This window comes from Ceratosolen solmsi, unplaced genomic scaffold, assembly GCF_000503995.2.
Source record: "Ceratosolen solmsi marchali unplaced genomic scaffold, CerSol_1.0 scaffold19, whole genome shotgun sequence".
NCBI classification, from domain to species: domain Eukaryota; kingdom Metazoa; phylum Arthropoda; class Insecta; order Hymenoptera; family Agaonidae; genus Ceratosolen; species Ceratosolen solmsi.
Genome location: NW_011948443.1, coordinates 1 through 24,477, shown reverse-complemented (window position 1 = coordinate 24,477; position 24,477 = coordinate 1).

The following is a 24,477-nucleotide window of genomic DNA, read 5'->3' as shown; positions in this document are numbered from 1 at the left end:
CATTTATGATGATTTTAGTGTAAACTTATTTAGACACCAAATTCAAACAAAAATAAAACATAATCAATTTATTATACATATGCAATCAGTGAGAATTTTAAATAAAGAAAAGGATTTTTAAGGAATTTAATAGAAAGTCAAATAGTAATTAAAAAATAATTCAAAAAGCTTATACATACCATAATTATAATGTTAAAAAATAGGTTGGATACCAAAATAATTGAAAATGAAAAACTTACGAATGAAATTGATGAATTCAGCTTCGATAATTTAAAAAAGGCCAATTAAATTATTTCCTATTTATCAATAGACAAAACGCATACTTATTAATAATTAATATATATCATAATAAAATCGTAATTTACTCCGTAAAAAGTTTCAGTACAACAAATCCTGTAATAGAAACTACTTTATTTTAACTCAATATAAGATACTGTTTTTATAACTAGCGTTTACGTAAATTGTGAGTAAGAGATATTAATCATTAGTAACATTAAATAAATTACAAAATACTCCCAAATTAATAAATAAATTAAATTGATTTTTATTTTATTTTTTGAATGTTTATATAACTATTCTTGTTATTTTTAAAACGTATAATAGTACTGCTAATATTTGTATACAATTTTTTTTAATTATTCTGCAAAATCTTGAAGTAACTAAGTACCTTCTGGTACCCAAACTTTAGCAAATTTAGTTTTGCTTGAAAAGACATCAGATCTTCGTGTCCATGATAATGAATAACTTATTACTAGTTGCTCGTGTTCTAAAAAATCACGTATATTAATATATATATACAAATATAAAATAAAATTAAATAAAATAGTTATATTAAATTATATATTCATTAAAATGATTAAAATATATAGTCAAATAATATATATACTTAATATATCAATATATAATACTGAAGGAAATATGATGACTTAAGGAGATAGGAGATGAAATGAATATATTATATTACAATGGAAATAGACTAAAAATAAAAATATCAATAGAACTAATATTAAATTGAAATATTGAATTGTAACATAATAATTTTAGGAAACTATTTAAAAAATATATTACCAAATATAATATTAAATATATTTTTTAAATATGTATCATAATCAAATATTATTTAATTTACTTAATTTCTATTAATCCAGAATGGTTTTATTTAATCACTAATTAAGTATTGAGATTAATAAAAACTTTGATTCTAAATTGTGTTAAATAAATTCTTATTCTACCCAAACTGCTGTAATAAGTAGAATAAAATTAAAATGAATTAAATTACAGATAAATCTAACACTGAAAATAAAAAACCTATATATAATTTAAGAAATATATAGATGACATTAATTGAATATTATAAGAGATAAATTTAGTAAATGTTATTTACCAATATTTGTTATTTTCAAACATTTATTGTTTTATAATAGAAATATAACTCAAAATATCAAATATATTTTTCGATTGAATGTAACGTATAAAAATAAGTACATACTTTATAAATAAGGTGTAAACATTAATTTAATTTGAAGTGTGCTTTAAAATTGTGCTAATTTCATTTAGTTTTATACTTTAAAATTAATTTAGGACTAAATTACAGGGATAGTCACATGACTGTATATAACTTATATAACTTATCCAATCTTGTAATAAAAAAAATATTCATTATTTTACTATTTTGTTCATTAGTTTATAAATATACTTATACCTATTATTCCACGTATTGATTCATATCCAGTTTTATTATATAAAAGTTAATTTCATTATATAAAATATTTTTGTTTACAAAGTAAAAAATTAATTTCATTATATATAAATTTCATAGCTAACAAATTCATTGAAGCAGGGCCTTGCAAAATCTTTTTTTTTATTTAAGTTTTTTATATTTAAAAAATACTGTTATAATTTAATAATTATCTAATATAATTAAAATTAATAATAACAATTATAAAGAATTAACAGTTTTTTTAAATTAAAGTATTTTTGTTTACATATCAAATAAAAAACCAAATCGAATGCTTATATGTTTATATTATAATAAGGTTAATTAATATAGATAAGTTAATCTGTGTTTATAAGAAATTTTGATCAATAAACTATATATTTAATCAAGTAACTATAAAATTTATACTTGCAAACATTTATATAACTAACTGTTTGATATTTATTATATACAAATTATTATTTTATGAATAAGTGCTTAAATTTAATGTTTCTTCCCATAATTTAATTATTTAAATAACCATGTAAATAATAGCATTAAAATAATAATATTAGTAAATAAATTAATATATATTTTTATAAAAATGTGGCATTATATTAACTCAAATATATTTGTACTATATTTCTTAATTATCATTCGAATAGTAAAAATATAAAAACTTTTATACTTCAATGCAAAATAAATAAATATTAAACAATTTTATTATAAAGTTCTAAATGTAACATATTACTGTAATAAGAAATAAATATAAATTTATAAATTTACTTGATAAAATATTTTATTATTTAAATGTATATAATAAGATCATTATCAAATATAAAATTAATAATTGAATAATAATGTATATTGTACAAAATGTACTCGCCGTTCCGGCTTGTTTTACTAAGACCGATTCGAAGGATACAAATTGATGCCGTTGACAACTCAGAGATCACGGGTGTTATGTGATAGCGATGAAAGGTCACAAGTGGAAGAGATATTATAATAATACAATATAAATATGGCTGATGTATATGCTGTTTATTCTGTTATTTATTTGATGACAAGGCTTGACTATTATTACTATTATTAATTATTGAAATAACTCTTGGGGTGGATTAATGTGTTTGCGGTGGCAAGCGTATACTCATCTATGCAGCGTGATAGTTTGAATATGAGCGCAGAATAGCACGAAGTTTGATTGGTCGACACTCGCGCTGTTTGGATGAGCATGTGCGTACTTGAGGTTATGGTTGCTATGTAGCGCGACACATGTAACTGTTATTATTTGAGAGATATGCTCGTATTGTGTTAATCCACGCTGTGGATTCATAAGCGTCAGACTTTGAACTAAGGTAAGTATAAGGCCGGCAAGTCTTGCATCAGTTTGTGCGACCTTGACAACGAGCTTAGAATTATTCAGCACTGTCTCTCTGGTGAGAGCCTCTTATTCTTTAGTTGCTTGTCGATGACGTACTCTGAATCCTAAGTTTTTAGTTGATTATTGTAGTAATGATACTACTTACGAAGACTAATCGTCGACTTGTCTTCGGACTCCGATAGGTGGATTGTCTTCGATCTTTTTGAACTTGTAATGATGGTTTCTTGAACTGCGTTAATGGACATACAGGGGTATGTCGTCGTTCTTCTAGGATATGTAACGACTGTTGCCTTGAACTGCGCTAAAGGACTTCCACTTGACACTTATTTGAATAAGTACTATATCGAGAGTGTTTAAATCTTGAAAAATGCGTCCCTTAAATACATTTGCTGACCATGAACTTCACTTGAACCCCTTCCCTTAATTTTCGTCCAATCAGAGACTCCTCCCTTACAGGGCGAGGGCAGCGCCTCTGGTGGCTTCATAGTTAATTAAGACCGTCGTCGTCTCTTGGTCTTCACGGCAAGAAGAGCTGTAGAATTAACTAAGAAACCACTAGATGTTGTGTGGGAAATATGCGTGGGCAAGTGGAAGTGTTAATGCACTGATTCAATAATTAAAACATATAATTTGTAGTGCTGTTTATTCCGTTTATTTGTAATTTATTTCCAATTGGGTGATGATCTGATTTACCGTGAAAAAAGATACATTAGAATTTATTGAGTATTACCACTTGAGAAATTATGATCATTGTTGTGCTCTGAATGAACACTACAATTCTTGTTAGTTTGGTGCTTTTGATACATGTTGCCGTTGCCTCTGAATGGTAGGCTGTGTGAGTGATTACGTGTCTGAGATGGAGGTTAGAATAATGCGCGCCACTGAATGACGCGAGTTGTTGGTCCGCAAACCGTTAAACCGTGAAGTGAAGAATCTACACTTGAAGTCTGGACTTACTTAAAGTTGTAGTGTGACAATTTTGGTTTCTCCTCACAGGCTTGATAGGAAGCTTTCATGCAGGAACTGCTTACTCTTGAACTTTCCTTTTGTCTCCTCTTACTGGTAGGACGAGAATCTCAGTCCTTGAGCAATATGTACTTGACGAAACTAAGTGTAACTGGGGATTGAATCACAGAAGTAGAATGTGGTGATAGAAGATTCAACTGTTTTGTGTTCCTCCTCCTTGTGACTTTTCGTGAAAATAAGTCGTGACTTATCTGGTGAGAATAAGTGGTGGTACATTGTATTGTCCTTCGTAAATAGTTCACTGACCCGGTTCCACTTAGGACCCCATCTTCTTTCTGTATCCAATCAGAGTTTAACTTTGGGCAGCATGATGGATCATGTATGCCTTCATTTCCACTTCCTTCCAGGTCTAGTCTTGAATATGATAATCGGAAAAGTGTCGGAAAGAGGGAAGCTTTTACTATTGGTCGTCTCTCCCTTCTCTGGGACTTAGCTAGATAAGGTGTCCTCTAGAGCGTGGTCGGTTGGCTAGTGCGACCGACAAGATTCGGCGTAGTTAAGAACAATGTAGGCATTGTCTTAAGATGCCGAGTGTGCGTGTACGCCTATTGCTTCTTGTCGCATGTGCAAGGTTTTGGATTATAGTGAAATTTAGGAAATGTTTTGTACTTGATAGTTTACGTATATCTGATACTATTTCAGAATCTACGCCTTCTTGGCAGTAACCAAGAAGATCGTTTAACTGCACCGGGAAATCATGAGCACGTTTTTATATATGCGAGAATAAATAAAAGAACTATTCACAAGTGTTCTCCAGATGTATTGACTTCTCGAGTATCCAATGACCGTGGGAAGTTGTGGCATTAAAACTGTTCTCACAATCTCAAACATATTTCATAAAGTAAAATAATATACAGATTTATATGCATCTGTCTTGAAATAATCCATTCTATACTATTGTTTTCACTTATTGTCTGGGATCAGACTAAAAGCCTCCCTGTGATGGTGGATGTAGGCTTACTGGCAAGTGGAAGGGACAATACAATAATTCAACACTGCCTTTGAATATTGTGTTGTTCCCTTTATTGAATAAAATAAATATAATAAATAGTCAGTGGTCTATGGATGTAGATTGAATGTATGATACAATGAATAGATGAGAATGAATAGATGAGCGACAAGAATCCTGTAAGTGTATTCTTGGTAGCTTGGTGTTTGATTCTCCTACTCGTAGTTATGAACTCGCAGTGGTAGTGGGATATTCACGCTGATAGGGGGCAACGATGGTGCCGCCTTTGCCGCTGCCGAGAAGAGCTGTAGCGGCCAGAGTGGTGGGCGCCTGTGTGACGTCACTGATGCGGAGGCAGCGTGGATCTGCCGTTGCTGCTAGCGAGATGCACGCTGTAGCGGTCTAATAGAGGGAGGATATCCGTGTCACGTCATTGCTTGACGGGTGGGAGTATTCCTCGTACCGTATACCACGTATTAGTATTGCTGCTTACTTAGTTGACGGGAGTCGTGTATTAGTGATCCGCAAGAACGTGTGTAATAGCGTAGCTGACGTGAGTGTAGTCGATCTCAATTGCATTGATGGTACGTAAGAACGTGTGTAATAGCGTGGCTTATGTGTGTTGAGGTCGATCCGTGTAGTAGCGTTGGTAGGCCGAGACTAGATTGGCTTACGTTGAGCTGGGTTCGATCTATAGGACGGCGATCCGATCTTGATGAATGCTTGATTGAACTAGTAGAGGGCGAGAGCGTCAAGCGTGTCTCCTTAAATATCCTAGCACAGGCTTGCGATTCCGGTGAATTTTGGATCACTCTTGTCATGCTGATTGTTAAAGTGACGTCACTAGAATCTAGCCTTGGAGAGTTCGTCGGCCTTTGTTAGTCAGAATTGTAATATAATTTCGACTATTTTGAGTAGTGAAGCTTTCCGATTTCGTAGAATTGTGTTTATGACTCGGCAGGCAAATGTTTCTACCTAAGCACAGCTGTCTTTACCTCTCCCACTTTGTTTACAGCGTAAAATTGCTGTAATCCGTAATACTTATATAATTTAGTAAAAGGGAGCTTACAATTCGTGTTATAGAGAATGCAAAAGAATAGATTTATTAATATGACAGACAAAACCTCATAGAACTGCAACACTACTGATCTGTAAAGATTACAGAATGACTAATACAAAATTGAGAAAATATTTCCCTAGTGTTTAAATTACGTTGACTATAAAAACAATCCGAAATCTCAGTATTGAATGCGTAGGTATATAACAACGATATAAAAATTATCGATTGTTCCCCACGTATAAATGATATGTAAACAAATCGTTATTATGAAAAAGAAGAAAAATTAATAAATCCGAAGGATATATATACACTGATGATTTCAGCTTAATCAGTTATTGAGAAAACTAAATCCATCTAGAATAGGATCAGAACAGAACATAAATTAAAAAATGATACAATTTTTCAACTTTACAATTGAAAAAGGGGCTATCGCAATGGTTCAATAGTAATTGAAATTCATTTTATGCATAAAAGGAACCTATCAAACTCTGACGTACGACAAGAATTAAGTATTCAAGTTTAAAAAGAAATACATAAATATAGAAATTAACACCAATACCGATTAAAAATGGACCAATGTACAAAAACCTACATTCATAAATATAATAGATTTTCAAGATGCATTAGCACTTTCGTGTATATAATAAAAGTCTTAAAAAATATGATAAAATCATAAAGAATTATAAATAATTGAGAAAATGACCTGTTTTCAGCTCAATAATCACGTTAATCTCGATAGCAATTACATTATTATCAAAAAATAATTACTGAGTCAAGCAATTAAAAATATGTATTTTTATCGACACTTTATTGTTGTAACAAATAAATAACCAACGTCTTGACTTCACAATATAAAAAATTTAGTCTTTTAAATTAGAAATAGCATTCGAACTTTGGCAAAATCCATAATTTCCATGTACAATATAAATTTTATTCGCATTCCTTTTTAGTTATCAAAATTGCTCTATTTTATAAATCTAGATGCAGTGATATGTGACTACAATTGAGACCCTAGTGAACATTTATTCACTTCCGAAAGAAAAAAAATAATTAATAAATATCTAACTTGGTTTAAGGTGAGCATATCTATATCTGTAATATACTTGTAGAAAATCAAATTTTTAATATAATCTATAAGTATAAATATGTAGGATATTTTAAATGCATACCTTATTTAATATAATTTTTCAATTCATACTATGCAATAAAAAAAAATTGTTAAAAAAGTCTGTCGATAATATAAATCGTTAATATTATAAAAATAGTCTCTAGAAATTGGGAAGTTTCCACATTGTAATAAAAAAAAATTGTCTGATTCCTATATTCAATATTTAATTTGTACTATTATATAATAGTCATAAAATTGTTATACTACAAGATATTAACAGAAATTACATCAATACTTAAACATCATTGATTTAATATTGTTTGTTAACGATACATAATAAATAAAATTTGAGACCAAATATAAATATGCCTATAACATTATAAAGGTAGTAAAATAATCTATTTTATTAATTATGTAAATTTATCAAAGACAATTGGATTAGTATCGATTATTTAGATATTAATTTGCTATTGTAAAAAACTTAATACTGGACGTATTTGTGTACAACCAAAGGTATAAGTATTGTAAATTCTACTTTCAATAATGAAAGTAATCGAAAAATAAGAACTTCAACAAATTTCTCTAATACTAGAATGTTTCAAATATTTAAAAAAGATGACAAAAGTATTAAAAATAATTCTAATACCAATAATTTATATATATATATTACATTTTTTAAATTTATTAATATCAGTTAATAAAGAAATAGTATTTTGCTACTTTTTAAAAATAAAATTAATTATTTTATATATATTAATTTGTAAAAATATAATAATATATATAAATATTTTTACAAATACGAAATAAAATAAATTATATTTTGAAGATATTTTTAAAATTTAAAAATTTAATTATTTTACAATATAAATTGTCAGCTTTAAATTAATAAATTGTACATCTACAAGATTTTATTTAGAATTTTATTTAATTTTTATATGGTTCTATATAAAAAATAAAAAAATTTTATTCCAATAATAACGCTATTTTAAAATTATGTAATTAAAATACTTCTTTAAATAATTCCTGATTAATCATATCAATTTTTTATATTAACAAAAAGTAATACCTTTCATATTCACAAACCTAAATGATTAAATATTATTTGACGCGATAATAATAAATAATACAATTATAAACATAAAAATTTTATGTTAATATAAAAAGTAATGTATATATAAGATTATAATATTTAGAATGTATTATAAGTTTTATTGTATTGCTGCATCTAATCAACCACTATTTATCACTAATTCAAAATCAATAGTATTTTCCCTATACAAAAGGTCCATTATTAAAATATCCGTCTGATACATAGACAAGAATCCATGGCATTAGTATATAATTGACCGATACCCTCTCATCTCATATTTTCACGCACATTGAATTTAGGGTCGCTACGACTTCATGGGGTAGGATAGCACGTGTATTCAATTATCGAACTTCTATTGTTACTATACAATCATCTATGTTTTTACAGCTGATTATTATTTCAAATAATTTCTTTATAAGTTACTTTATATAAACAATGCTAATAAAAATTATTACAGTAACGATAATTTGTTGTTTCCATTGTCATTTATTGTGACTTTATTTATAAAAATTAATTTTTAAAATTAATTTAATTACATTTATATTATGTACATATTTATTTAATTCATATGAGGAAATATTTTATTTAATTAATTATTATGACTTATATTCAAACAGTATTTATTAAATTATAATAATTTTTATATTTTTTTAAAATATATTTCAACTTTAACCATAACTTCTATACATTATTACTTAATTAAAAAAATTATTTTAAAAATAAATTATCAAATAATACTTGCAATTTACATTTAAAAATACTTTTTTTTAGTAAGCATTGAAAGAACTGAATTCTAGTAGCAGGATTTATTGATAATTAATTTTTAATTAATTTATTACTAAATAAACCTTTGATATAATTTCTTTTAATAATATTTAAAAGAGAATTAATATGTTGCTTCAATTTATTACTTACATATTTATGATTTATAATATGTATATTGGAATTATACCAAAATATTATATTATATCTGGTTTATCAAAAATAAGAAATCAATTAAAGCGTAACATTGATTTACAATATTGTTATGAATATATTATCTTATAATAACTAAGTGTTAAAAATAATTTAGAACTATTCCTATATATTAAGTAAATATACCAATTTTGAAATAGAATATTTGATGGAATTTTATATTTTCTTCCATGACATGCGTATTGTGATATTTAAAATATTAATGTATCATAAACATTTACTGGATCTATAAATACTTTATTTTATGAAAGTTTAATTACAAAAAATTAAATGTTCTAAATAAAAGTTAACTAAAAACTAAGTTATATATTTTACATTAGTGTTAAATAATATTTAAATATTATTTTATCGGTAATTTATTGATATATATTCATACAATTAATAATTTGATAGTTATTTTATTTCATTTAATTCATAGAATGAACAAATTTTTTATATAATGTCATATTACAATTCTAAAAAATAATAACAAAAATATTTAAAATTAATTAGACATAAAAATAAATAAAATCATTTAATGATAATTCAATATGAGATACAGTTTTAATAATTGCGACGAAGTTCCCAATTCATTATCAAAAGCTTTCGAATATTAATATAATTTATGAACAGTCTGTCTTATAGATTATTATTATAGATAGACAATTATCAAATTATATTTTAATTGACAATTCGATAATTTATCGAAATCGATAATGTACAAATTAAGTTTGAAATTAAAAGGAATGAACATCAGTTATCATAGTTTTATATATTTCACATGCTTTTACATTGATATATAATAACAAAATTTATTGACAAAGGATTAAAAATCATAAAATTATTATAAATGAGAAATAAAATTAGATTTACACTTTTACTGTAAATATTAAATATTATCCATATATAATATATAGAAAAATAATCTATTTATAAATAAAATATAATAATAAATAAAAAAATAAAATAATACTACTTAACTAACTTCACAAGCTTTCAATAATATTATTCTTAGCTGTAACAAAAAGTATCGTTTATAATAATAAAAATTATACTTTTATCTAAGTATTATATATTTATTATATTAATAATTGATCTTGGATAATTTAATAAATATAATACTTGATAAAATATGTAAATATAAAAATATTAAAACTATTATTATCAAAAGAAATTATTGGTATAAAATTATTAGTTATAAATAAGATAGAGTAATCAGTATATATTTCATAAATTTGTATCTATTAGTATAAATTAAGAGGTTGCAAAAAAAATTATCAAAGCCTACTAATTGTATTAAAATAAATAACCCTTACGTGCTGTAATCGCAATAAACAAATTGAAGTATATCGATAGCCACACTTTCGACACACTGTATAACAGCCTAACAAACGATTATCAGTGAGTACTGAATTTTTATTTCAATAATTCTATTATGTGAAATTATAAACTTTAACTAATATTATAATTCAATATAACTCGTTTTAAAGTAAAATTTATATAATAATTTAAAATTTCTTGAATATCTTTATTAGTGGTCTTATTAATAAAAACATAATTTATACTTACATAATAAGTTACAAATTTATTATAAAATGTGTTTTTACACGTGTACTTACCACGAACTATTATTCTATTTATTTGATCTCTTCCATAATATTGTTGACAACCTTCAATTACAGGTACTGAGTCATTAAATTTATTGATATTGATTAAACCATTTAAAAAATGTATGTAATTAATTGCATATTTTAAGGTATCAACTTTTGATAGTCTTTTTTCATGTGACAATATTGGTATATGTGATCGCAAATCTTCAAATGCATCATTGATATTTTGCATACGTTTCCTTTCTCTCATATTCGCTACTTGACGTTGATATAATCCCTTACGACTATAACTATTTATTCGACTAAAACCATGATTGCATAAATTATATCTGTAAAAATTATAATTTATCTAATACTTATTTAGTTTGTATATAGTAATAAAATAAGATGAAATAACTTATTTTTAATGTTTTAATTTTTATTCCTTAATTTTTAATTTTTTATTTTAATTTAACTATAATTCTGTAAAAATTAATATATTAGAATAACGTGCATTAATGATTTTGAAATTATGCTCTTTTTAAATATAATTAATATTAAAATGAATTACTTTTAATTTTCATCCCCATACGTAAGCTGTAATATTAATATATATATATATATATATATATATATATCCAAGATATAAATTTTATAAATAATATTATTGAATAATTAAATAATTAATAAATTCTTTAATAATTAATTAAAAACTAGTATTGATTATTATATTATAATAAAAATAGTGATACAAAAATATTACAGTGCAAATTTTAGTTTTAGAAATAAATAATAGTTTTAAATATAAAACTTTCAGAATTACAAGTATAATGTTTACAATTTTTAGAGAATACAATTATTGTTTGGTTTTCACGCAACAGTGGTAGAATTAGTGAACTGTAAAAAGAGTTTCAGTTGCAAAAAGCCTTCACACAACCTAAAACTACAATAATTCGCATAAGTTATACGTTTAAACAGGCTCGCAAAAACCATTTTCAACTGAGAAATACATATTTTACCAAACAATTTTAGTTTTTAATTAAGAACATTAAAAACGTTAATAATTAAATTGATCACAATTGTTATTTTATAGAAAATTACAGATTTTTACTATGTATTATTATTATCTTCTTTCATTGAATAAATTTCATATAAAATTATAAATCTATTAATAAACTAGATAATGTTAACAATGTCTGTATAAATGGAATATTTGTCGATGTTATTATAAATAATAAAAATTTCGAATTATAAGATAATAAATAAAGATAAAACTCAAATAAGTAATAATAATATAACAAAGTATAAGTAGTATTTACAAAAGTGGAAATAACATAGGATATAGAACAAATTTAATATAAATATAAAAGTTATTAATATAATATTTACATAATAATATTTACATAATATTTATATATAATACATAATAAATGTACGTTATATTTTTTAATTCAAAAATATTTTGCTTAATTTAAACGAACAATTAATAATACTGTAATTATGAAAGAAAATGTGTGCACGTGTTTGTGTGTGAATATGGTGGCTTTCCTGAAAAATGTTTTCATTAAAAGTACCTATGATGACACACATATTTTGTGGAGGTCTAATTATGGAAGAAAGGAGAAACTGCAAATGATTACTACAAATAGAAAATAAATCCAAACACTATGATTATACAAAAGTTAATACTCACATGTAACTGCAATTGTTCTGTTTTATATACTGATTTGAATAACGTTAATTTAAATGAAAATTATTTATTTATTTATTATTAGTTTTATTTAAAATATATTGAAATATTAATTAATTTTTTTTGAAAATTAAAAATCTATGTTTTATTTAACTGAAAATTAAAATAATATATTATTAATAAGATACATAGCAATCGTTTATTTTATAATGGTGATTACAATATGCTTAATAGATTTTTTTCTCATTTGGAATTGATGGACGAATTTAATAAAAAAAATCATACTTACAAATCTGTTAAATAAACTTCATTATTTAACTATTTATTTATTAGTATTTATTTAATAATATTATTAAATTATTTATAAGTATTTATGTATTATTTTAATATTTATTATCTTATTAAACTATTTAAATTTATTAAATTATTTATTTAATAGTAAAAATAATTATTCTTATTGTACTATAATTTAATCAGATAATTAATATTATCATAGTATAAAATTAAGCAAAAATGAAAGGAAATAATTTATCATTTTCTATTACAAAAATTTCGTTTTAAGTTTTCATATTTACGTCCACTACATTTTAATAATTTTTTTGTCATAAGAAAATAGCTTTTAGTAATAGTTTTAGCTTTTTGTAATAAAAAAATAAATAACAATAATTAATTATTATTAATTTCTGACAAATGATGAATTAATATGCGCCAAAATCCATGCGCTACTAATTGCTTATATTAAAATAAAAATTTTAGTTTGTAGACATTAGTGAAAATTTAAAATATTTATAAAATTTTACAAAAAGATATACCTAAAGTTATCGTTTCAAGTGTACTTATACACGATTTTTATTTAAAAATTCAATCTGTAATCGATATCAGTTATTTAAAATTATAAGCTTTATATTTATTAAGATTTCTTGTCCCCTTTTTATATTTTGACCATATTCGCAAAGACAGAAGATGTGGTATAACTAAACAATCAACGCTATGATAATAGGGTATGTGTATGTACGTGCAATACCTATACGGTTAGTGTAAAACTTTAATTATTATAATTTAATTCTTTTTTATAAGAGTAATAATATCTTGTTACATTTTCTCGCATAATTTATATAAATATAAAATAAAACCAATAATACAGTTTTAAGTAAGATCATAAAAATTTTAAAATTAAAAAGATGTAATAGCTTGATATTTTACAAATAACAATGATTTTGAACAAATTATATTAATTTCAGAAATTCGATTTTTATATCCATAAATGCAAATTTATTTTTCTTACGTATAAATTTATCTATACGTGCATTGTAAATCTGTTATTTTTACAAATTTAATATTTAAAAGCGAAATATTGGAAAATTTATGCAAATTTATGCAAACAATTATATATAAAATTATAAATATATAAAACATAAAACAATTGAACTTCTTTTACTTATATTGTAATAATTATCTATAAATTATGTTTATTTAATCAAAACTATAACTATGATTATTTCTATTTGCTTTAATTAAATAACTTACATTTCGTTATGATTTTCCTGATCACTTTCATATATTTGATTCCTGATCACTGATATTTTCATTGTAATATGTTTTATTTATTTTATTTCCTAATTCAGATTGTTTAAAAAATACTTTATATGTTAGACTTTTATTAAATAAATTTTTTTTTCGATACTCATGATAATTATATTTACATAAACCATCAGTTGTAGTGTATTGTATACTGTTAAAAGAAGTCATTTCTCAAAATGCTAAAATAATAATATGTAATATTAACAATATAAATAATTATACTTTTCTATAATTATATCTCTATATCATTTTAATATAAAAAAATTGAATTATATACATTGAAAATATTAAAGATAAATATATTATGTTTGTGAATTGAAAATTTGAATTACTTATATTTAATTGTTCTAAACTAATTTTTATTTTTATTTTTTAATATTTTTTAAAAATATTTCAAAGTTATATCATTTAATTAATCTAATTAATAACAATAATATTACTAATAAAATGATGAAATAAAATTTTCTTTATCCGAATTTTTCGTAAACTTTTGAAATAAATTAAATATTCATATCAATACAATATTAAAAAATAACGACCAATGAATACACATTTTAGACATTATTTGAATAATAATTACTTATTTTTTATTATTCTTTAGTGATTATATTTAAGAATGAAAATTTTTTAGTTTTCTTTTTTATAGTAAATAATCAATTAATAATGTATAACAAATATATGTATAAACCTTAAATCATTGCACAAATTTAATAAAAATGACACTAAAAATTTGTAAATTCACTTAAAAAATATGCTATCAGTCCAAAAGTGATTAATTTTCTAATGAGTAAAGGAATTAAAATAATTTATACAATGTTCAAATATATTTTTATTTTTATAAATAAAACATTAGAAGATTATTTAATTAGAGTACAATTATTACTTGTTTATAAAATAAAAATAGGACTACAATTGTATTATATACAAAACTGTGATAACATCTAATGAATAGTTCTAGAAGTTGTGAATCAGCCATACTTAAACAGATAATGTATCTTGGAGAAGGGATGAATAGTATCAAAATAAATTCATCCAATGAGAATAGAAGAGGTGGGACAAGCAAATGAAGCTACTGAGGTAACAGCTACGCCTTTTAATCGATTTATAAGTCTATATTATATAGTTTGGTGTTGAATATATATTTTTATATTTTTTATTTTATATTATTAATAGATATTTTGTATTACTGATAATTTATAAGTTGCAAAATAATTTAGACTGTTTATATAACGAAATCGTAGTATACAAGTTCATCCGTTTATATGTAATTTTTAAAAAACTTTTAATATATTAAAATGAATTATGTTACCATTCATATCGCTTTATTTAAAATGTTTATATTGTACTAATAGATTGGCAACTTATTGCTTATCATTTAAACTTAGTAATATTACAAATTGAAATAATAAAATATCAAACTTTAGAATAATGTATATCAAAACATTTATTATATCAGGCACTTCTATTTTATTTTTTTAAGATTATTATAATTTACTATTGCATTTCCTAATTGATTTCGAAAAACTTATCATATTCTATAATATTTTGAAAAACAATATGTTGTAAAATATTTAATTCCGTAATATTCATTTTTTAAATCAGCAAGTTTAAGTTAAATCTATATTGATGTTAATTATTAGCAAATTTTATTTTTAAAGTTGTTTTAAATAAATTACAGAATCAATAAACGTAGAAAAAAATATTACATAATATTAAAAATGTCGTTCAAAACAAATACATTTTTCCTTTAAAATAATTTTTGCCTGTAGATATATTTAAAAATAATTTATGACAAATATTTTCAACTTCAATTAAGCGTAATTTTTTGTTAATTTAATTGGTTCAAACGATTGGTATTTTTATTTGAATTCCAGAAATTATAAACAATATCTATTATAATTTTTAGTACCTAAATAATCAATTAGTCATTCGAATGCATTCAAATATAAATTATTAATTTTTTTATGAATATTTTATTAATAAATTTATAAGCATAAACTATAAACAATTATTTTTCTGATTTAAAATTGAGTAAAATTAAATGAAATATTGAAGATTCATATGTATTTTGAATATTTACAAATATACGCTAGATTACAAAATAAAAAATAGTTTAGAATACATGATTGTATAAACATTCTTCTTTGAATTTTCAGAAAATTTGTATATATATATATATATATATATACATTCTTTTTTGTATTTTCAGAAAATATGTATATATATATATATATATATATATATATATATATATATATATATAAATAATATATATAAAATGATTTTTTATCGACTTGTATATATTTTAAATTATTATATAAATAAAATATACTTTTGTATGTACTTGTAAATCAACATTTATAACTATTTCTTTTTTTTTAGTAATAAAATAAATAATTTTTAATCTCTTACATATTTAATACAAAAAGTTATTATGTGACTTATTACTTTCAGAATTATTTGAAAAATTAATTTTATGACTTATATTTTAAATATAGATTACAGTAAAATAATTGACAATAAAATAAAGAATAATTTATTATCGTCGATTATTTACACCTGAATATTTGTTAATGTTTAGAGTTGTTTGAAATTAAGTGTTTATTTTATGGCTGGAACTGCCAATTCAATAGTTCAGGGGATTAGTCTCTCGCCATAGTGATTAGGAGGAATGAAGGCACAAGTGGAAGGGCTGAAAAAGATAATGTAATGTGTTTTGTGTGTAACTATTGTTTCTTCTGGTTATGAATTATAATAATGTTGCAGCGTTGTTGGTTGCTTCTAGCGAGATAAAGAATTATTCTATTGCAGTGGTGCGGGTGCTTTCTTGGTTGTCGTTGATGTTATGGAGGTTATGTGGATCTATAATGTCGTTTTATGCTGATGTTGTAGGATCAGCATGAGTTAGTCGACCATGCTCTTTATGAGCATGGGAAGATGGTAATATTAGTGGTAGTGGTAATCAATAAGAATTCGTAGAGAGTGCAAACATATTTACTAAGCGTGAATAAGGTATTTTCGGAAGTAGTTGTTACGTAATTCGACCATACTTCAAAGGAGCGTGGGAACATTAGAGTGTAAGTCACACGCAAGAAGATTGAATCAGAAATAGTTCCTTCAAGGACTATTCAAGGACTTCAAGAACTTTAAAGAAGGGACTTGTCACCAACTTTGAATGGCTGAACTTGAGCCTCGACAATCTACGTCCATGTAGAAGGTGAGGGCGCGGTCTCAGCCCTTTTCGGCTTGAGAGAGCGTATTGGCGTCACCAAACTTATTAAGGATGAATTAAGCCTCAACAATGTTAATACATGTAGAAGGTGAGCGCGCGGTCTCAGCCCTGTGTGGCCTATGAGAGCGTATTGCGTCACCAACCTTATTGGGGACGAGTTCTAGCCCCGTAACAACGTAAGTACATGTAGAAGGTGAATGTGTGGTCTTAGCCCTGCTTGGCTAGAGAGCTTTGTTTCACCAACCTTATAAAAGCAGAATTCGAGCCTCGACAACGTAAGTACATGTAGAAGGTAGTTTTACGGTCTCAGCCCTATGTGGCCTGTGAGAGCGTATAGTTTTATAGATAGATTATAAATAGAGAGATTGTATAGTTTTATAAGTGTTTTACGCAGCGTGATTCGAGCGAGAGTGATTAATTTTGTACAAATAATAAAGAGGAGGTACCTTAGGAACTACCGTCAAGGCCTACTGTTTTGGAGGCGAGTTAGGCGCACCTTATTGATTACGATCCTAATGGCTTCACTGTTCGATTGCTACCCTGGTTGCAATGGATTCTTCTAATGTCGCACGTATGCCTTTTATATCGATTGTCTGCGATTTTTGGTTTAAGTTCGTGCTGGCGCAAGTGATATTGATATAATAAGTATGTGAAATGCACTGACTAACTATAACAATTTAATGAACGAGGTGTAGAATTACAGTGAGCCATAACTGAGTTGATAGTAAAAAACACTGTGAGCCAGGTGAGTGGCGACTGAGTGGATGTTAAAGGAACAGTATTTCGGTGCGTGGCGCGCTGCTCTTAAATATTCGCGGAGCAGCTTACGGAATGTTCTAGAAGCGTCAAAGGACATAGCCCTGGAAGGTTCTAGAAGCTTCATCGGTGTTGCTATGCGGAAATATTGTCGTATATTAGAATTTACGGTTAGGAAAATTCCCGGAGTCGATGAATCGTGTTTACAAATAAGACTGTTCGAGAGCTTGTAACTTTCCCAAATTTAAATTCACTTTAAAATGCTTCAATCCCAAACAACAGTAAATTATTTTTTTCGTCACTATTTTAATAAAATTTTATGTATAAATGCAATTAACTTGCATTACCTATATATATATATATATATATATATATGTAGTTATCTTCTAGGTGGTGGGTTCCTACGCTGAGAAGTGGGAGGTCATAAATCTCCGATTATGCCTTAGTCTAGTACCACGTGCTGCGTAGTATACAGTGATGCAAATATACTAATGAATTCCTTGAAGTTGCACATGTGAAAATGCTCCAATTCTGAACAAACAGGATAACATTTCTAAAAAAAGGTTTTATAATGTTTCTAACTAGAATTTTATTCTATTTTTCCAACTAACTTTTTTTATCATATATCAAATTATTTCAAAGTATCTAAATTAATGTAATATTAGAATGATTAGTATATTAACTTAGAAAATGGAGTTCTTCAAATATAAATTTTTTCCGATTTTATTTAGTTTATAAGTCTTTTAACGATCATAAGTTTAATAATTGAGACTACGACTCCTAGGGACTTGAGGAAAAAGTAGAATTCACATACGGCTGCTCATATAAGTTCAGGTTTATAAATAATAAAATAATATGTTACACTATTATCTTATATCCATTGTGTTAAATTTAATTTGCACATCTGGAAAACACTCGTGAATAATCATTCTATTTATTTTCTCATTTCAAACGCGCTTATTGTTTTCTGCTGAGGTTAAATGATCTTGTTGTTTATTGCCAAGAAAACGAGGAGTCTGTTTATGCTAGAACATATTAAGAGTGTAAGACGTACGTAAACTATCGAGTATAAAAACATTTCCAAAATATTCATTGCAACCTAAAACCCTGCACGTGCGACAACGGACAATCCTCCGAACACGTGTACACATCGATGTCACGAGACAAAGCATACATTGTTGTCAAATACGCCGAAATTTCCTCTCGCACGAGTTAAGCGACGACGCTTGACCAAGAATCCCCCACGTCACTAAGTCCAAGAGAAGGGGTGAGCCTATCAATTGTAAGCGCTGCTGCCAAAGAGACTTTTTCAGTGTTATCATCGCCAAAGCCTAAATTCTTCGAAAGTGGGTAAAAAGGGTGTGCATGCTCACTCATGTAGTCCAAAACCCGCGCTCTAATTGGACATAAAGACGGGGAAAGGATCCCCAGTGAAACCCATTGTCAGTAATATATTTAAGAGAAATAAGTGCGATATTTCATTACTCCTGATACAGTACTTATTCAAATACAAAGTGGAAGTCCCCTTTTCGTTACAAATCCTATTGGCAAGAGACGTATTCCCTAATCGGAGTCCGAAAACAAATGTCTAGTGGCAGTCCTCATCAAGAAGGAAAACGGAAAGTCCCTCTACTGAGTCTACTATTAGTCTTCGTAAGTAGTATCACTACAACAATAATCAACTAAAATTAAGATTCAGAGTTCAAGTTATCGACAAGCAATCAAGGGAATTGACGCTCTCACCATAGAGACAGTGCAGAACAATTGCAAACGCGTCGCCAAGTTCGCGCCAGCAGATGCGCGTCATGTCGGCAAATCCTCACCTTATTTCAAAGTCTGACGCTTATGAATCATATTAGACGCAACACGTAGCGGTGTCCTTCATGAGATAAACGCATTACAAACTCTTATTTCCATCTGAATAACTAATGCAGTACGCCAACATGAGGACGAAGGTACGCTTGCTACGACAAGTGTATTCACAACTCACAACAGTGCGTACATCACGCTACACTATAACCTCCACTAATACACCATAACCGCAACTAAGCACGTGCTTGCACGAACAGCGCTAGTGTCGACGAATGAAACTTCGCGCCATTGACTAGATGAGTATAAGTTTGCCATAGCAAACACATTAATTCACCACAAGAGATTTTTCAATAATTAATAATAGTAATGCTAATCATTGCCCTATAATCGGATAATAACAGAATAAACAGCATATAGACCATACATATTTATATTGAATTATTATAATATCCCTTCCACTTTGTCCTTATATCTCTATCACACAATATCCGTAGATTCTGAGTTGTCAACGGCATCAATTTGTATCCTTCGAATCGCCTAGCCGATGCAAGCGGTAATATTTGGCGTGCATAACAACAATGCATGATATTTTGGTAATATTGTAAGCACACGTGCGACGCAGATTATCGGGCGTCGTACGTGTCGAGTTTCGGGTTGCAATGAATTTCAAGAAATGTTTTTCACTCAATTGTTTTCAAATATTTTAATCCTCAAAATATACCCGTATAAACAGTCTAGGCGGGTTTTGATGTTAAGTCGCAGAGGTCGTTTATTGCATTCAAAACAATTACTACGTATGTAGTATGAAGAGCAATAAAGTAGTTGTTTGCGAGTGTTCCAGATCTACAAACCTTTTCGAGCCTCCGACGACCATAGGAAGACTTTCTTCCCGTTATGATTAATTTCCCTTTATGATAGCCGTTGAAAATTTCCCAATGAATATAATTCGAGAGATTTCTTTTCACTCTCGAACAAGAGTGATACGAAAAGCACAGAAAATAAGTATTTAAATATTATAGTATTTCTTAATTAAAAAATTGAATTAGAGAATCAGAGAAAATATCGATCATAATACGAAAAAATATAAGAAAAGATTATGTACTACGTAATTACTTGCGACAATCAGTATTTTTTTTTATTTATACACTTTTTACATATTATACATATTTATAACATTTACATTCAAAATTTGTTATAGAATACATTACGTTTAGATATTTTTGAATATATCTTTTATATCTTAACATCATATAATATGAACATTTTTGGAATTAACTTTGGGATCAGACTAAAAAACCTCCTTTAGATGTTGAGTAGAGGTGTTGCTGGCAAGTGAAGGGACAGCGCAATTATTCAAGACTACTTTTAATGTTTATCGTTGTTTCTTTCATTAAAAAATATAATAATAATAAATAATTAATTGTGAAGTATATAAATGATATAATAGATTGAATATAAAGTTTCCTTTCATTGTTACGTATTATGAATGTATTTCTTCCTTTGTTGTATAGTTAGTAAATGCTATCTTAACATACATTAAATTGTTGATAATAGTGGTATGGTTGATGCCGCGCCTTTATTACGTCGGTCTTATCTATAAGGTATGGTTGATACCGGGATTTTATGTCGACCTTATCTATGAATGGTATGGTTGATGCCGAGCCTTTATGTCGGTCTTATCTGTAATATGATTCAATATTATTATGTTTGATTCCGCGCCTTTATTACATCGGTTTTATTTATGAGGTATTTTTGATGCCAAGCCTTTATGTCAGTCTTATCTATGAGTAGTATGGTTGTTGCCACGCCTTTATTACGTCGGTCTTATCTTATGTATGAGTTGCTTCAATATATTTTATGTTTCACTATTGTTTTATGGTCACTAATATGTTATTAATAATTTAGAATAAATGTCACTATTTCTTTCGTAGATTATTACTTAATTGATTATTAATTATATATATTGTTAAATTGTAGTTTCTGTAGGTGTGGTCGATAATATAGTGCGTTTTATAATGATTGTGTAATGGTTAATAGACTGAGGCAAACTGAGCTGCTGTGTGAAGCGCAGCCCTTAAATATTATCGCACTATTTTTTAAGCGCTGATGTTTGTTACCATGACGATATTAGTCGTGACGTCAACAGGGCATAGCCTGGAACGTTCGTTACTAGAATTTTGTTTAAATAACTGAATTACGCATTCATATCTCCCACTTTCGACTTTCAAGTTTTTAATCCGTAAGAAACTTAATTAAAAAACAAATTATTCAACACAAATAAAAAAAATTTATTTGAACAATTAAACAGCTTTTTACATTATATATATATATATAATTATTTTATATATAACAATTAATTTTATTTGTGTTGAATAATTTGTATTTTAATTAAGTTAATTTCAAAATATATATATATGTTCGAATTTTAAGGGTTTAGTATATGACTCGAACTGCCAATTCAATAGTTCAGTGGATTAGTATTTCGCCAGGATAACTTTAAAGGAAATAATAAGTGAAAGGGCTGAAAAATATTATGTATTGTAGTAAAACAACGTTTATTATTTGTTAATAATTATAATAATATTGCAATGTTGTTGAGAAAAGATTATTCTATTGTAGTAATGAGGGTGTGTCCTTGTAATCATGATTATCGTAGATTCTATGGATATGACTGTGTATCTTGAAGTTAAGGTTATACTGATGTTGTAAATATCAGCAGATGTAGTCAATCATGCTCATGAGGTAGCATGAGAAGATGGTGTTTGAATCAAGTATGTTTGATATATAGAATAACTATACTTGATATATGGAATAACTATACTTGGTGTAAGATGTTTAATGGAATTTATTGAGTAATCAATTGCGTCTTTAATTATTTATAAGGGCAGTAGAAGAGTTAGTCACACACAAGAGTAATACTTATAAGCCTTCGAGCTTTTGAAGGACTTAATGATTTATATTTATGGTCGATTAGTCTGGACTGTTGTCTGGACTTGACAATGAACTTGACTTATTGCGTCAATTGTGTCGACTTTCGGGGTATGCACGACGAGGAAGGGTTAGTTCGAGAGAGCGTGCTTTATCACCTGTCGACTGTTTGAGGGCCTGTCCGGTTTCGAAGTGTTAGTTCGAGAGAGCGTAAGTTTGCCCGATCGACTCTTGTGGGGTTTTACGGGGTCGAAGCATTTGTTCGACTGAGAGAATGTGAAATTGCCCGATTTATTCTTGTGTGATGTGTGACTAGCTTATTTATTAAAATAAAAAGTGTATCTTGTGAGCTACAGACTAGGTGTGTTATTGCTGCGTAATTGATGTCCCCTTTGATTACTATTCCAATTGGCTTTACTGTAAATCATTACTAAATCTGCTGATTTCATTTTAATAATGCACACGTATATTATTTACTAAGCTGCCGAATTTATGGCCACGTGACGTCGTCACAGTATATGCTAAAACACTGAGCGGCAATTACCGTTAAGTGAGTGCGAAGTAGGATTACAATGAGCATATGGCGGTCCTGCTGAGGGTAGATCGAGACCCGTGTACCATGGCTTCTACTGGTAAATGGTTAGATCGGTTCACTATAGTTGGTCACTGCGGTTGGGTCACCGCAAGATGCTGGCCGCAAGCGTAATTGAGAGAGGGTGGTTCGGCAAGAGAGCCGGACAGCAAGAGAGGGAGGCACGCCGCGTGCTTGCCTTATATATCCACGCGGGAGCTCACTTAGCTGTCAATAAAGCATAGTCGTTGTTGCACTGAATTCTTACACAAGGCGTAGAAAGAAAAATCTAGAACTTTCGAACATTACCGGCCACTTGAAACCAAAACATATCAAGTAGACGAAAAATTCTCGTCCAAGTGTTTACAGAAATCTAAGATCTGAAAAGGCTGGCGATGTCGACAATCGGTGGTCTTGAAACTAGCTTCAATCTCGAACAATATATATAAGACCAACTCAATGACGTCAGTAAGAGAAACAAATATGTGCATTTTTTAATAAAAAATTTTAATACAGATAAGGATGAAAACGAAGTAAACGATGAAAAATTTTTTTAAAATCTTTTATAAAGATTTATTAAAGATTAATAATGACTCGAAAAATTAAAAATTACTAAGCAAATAAAATTGTTATATAGGTAATATTATTTACATTATTGTATATGTGGAATATTACAAGTACTTGAGTAGATTGGGTTTGTAAATACATGTGTTAGAGATTGCGGGACCTTTTTTAATGCAATAAAACATCCGGCAAACAACATTGTTCGGATTTAAAGCGTTAGCTTATGGCTCGAACTGCCAATTCAATAGTTCAGTGGATTAGTCTCTCGGCAGGATAATTTTAAAGGAAATCAATAACGGACAAGGCTGAAAAATATAATATATTTATTTTAAAACAAGGTTGTGCTAGCGGGCCTGTACGATGTCGAACGGTTAGTTTGAGAGAGCGTAAGTGTGCCCTGTGTGCGCTAGCGGGCCTGTACGATGTCGAGGGTTTCTTCGAGAGAACGTAAGTGTGCCCAGGTTGTGCTAGCGGGCCTGTACGATGTCGA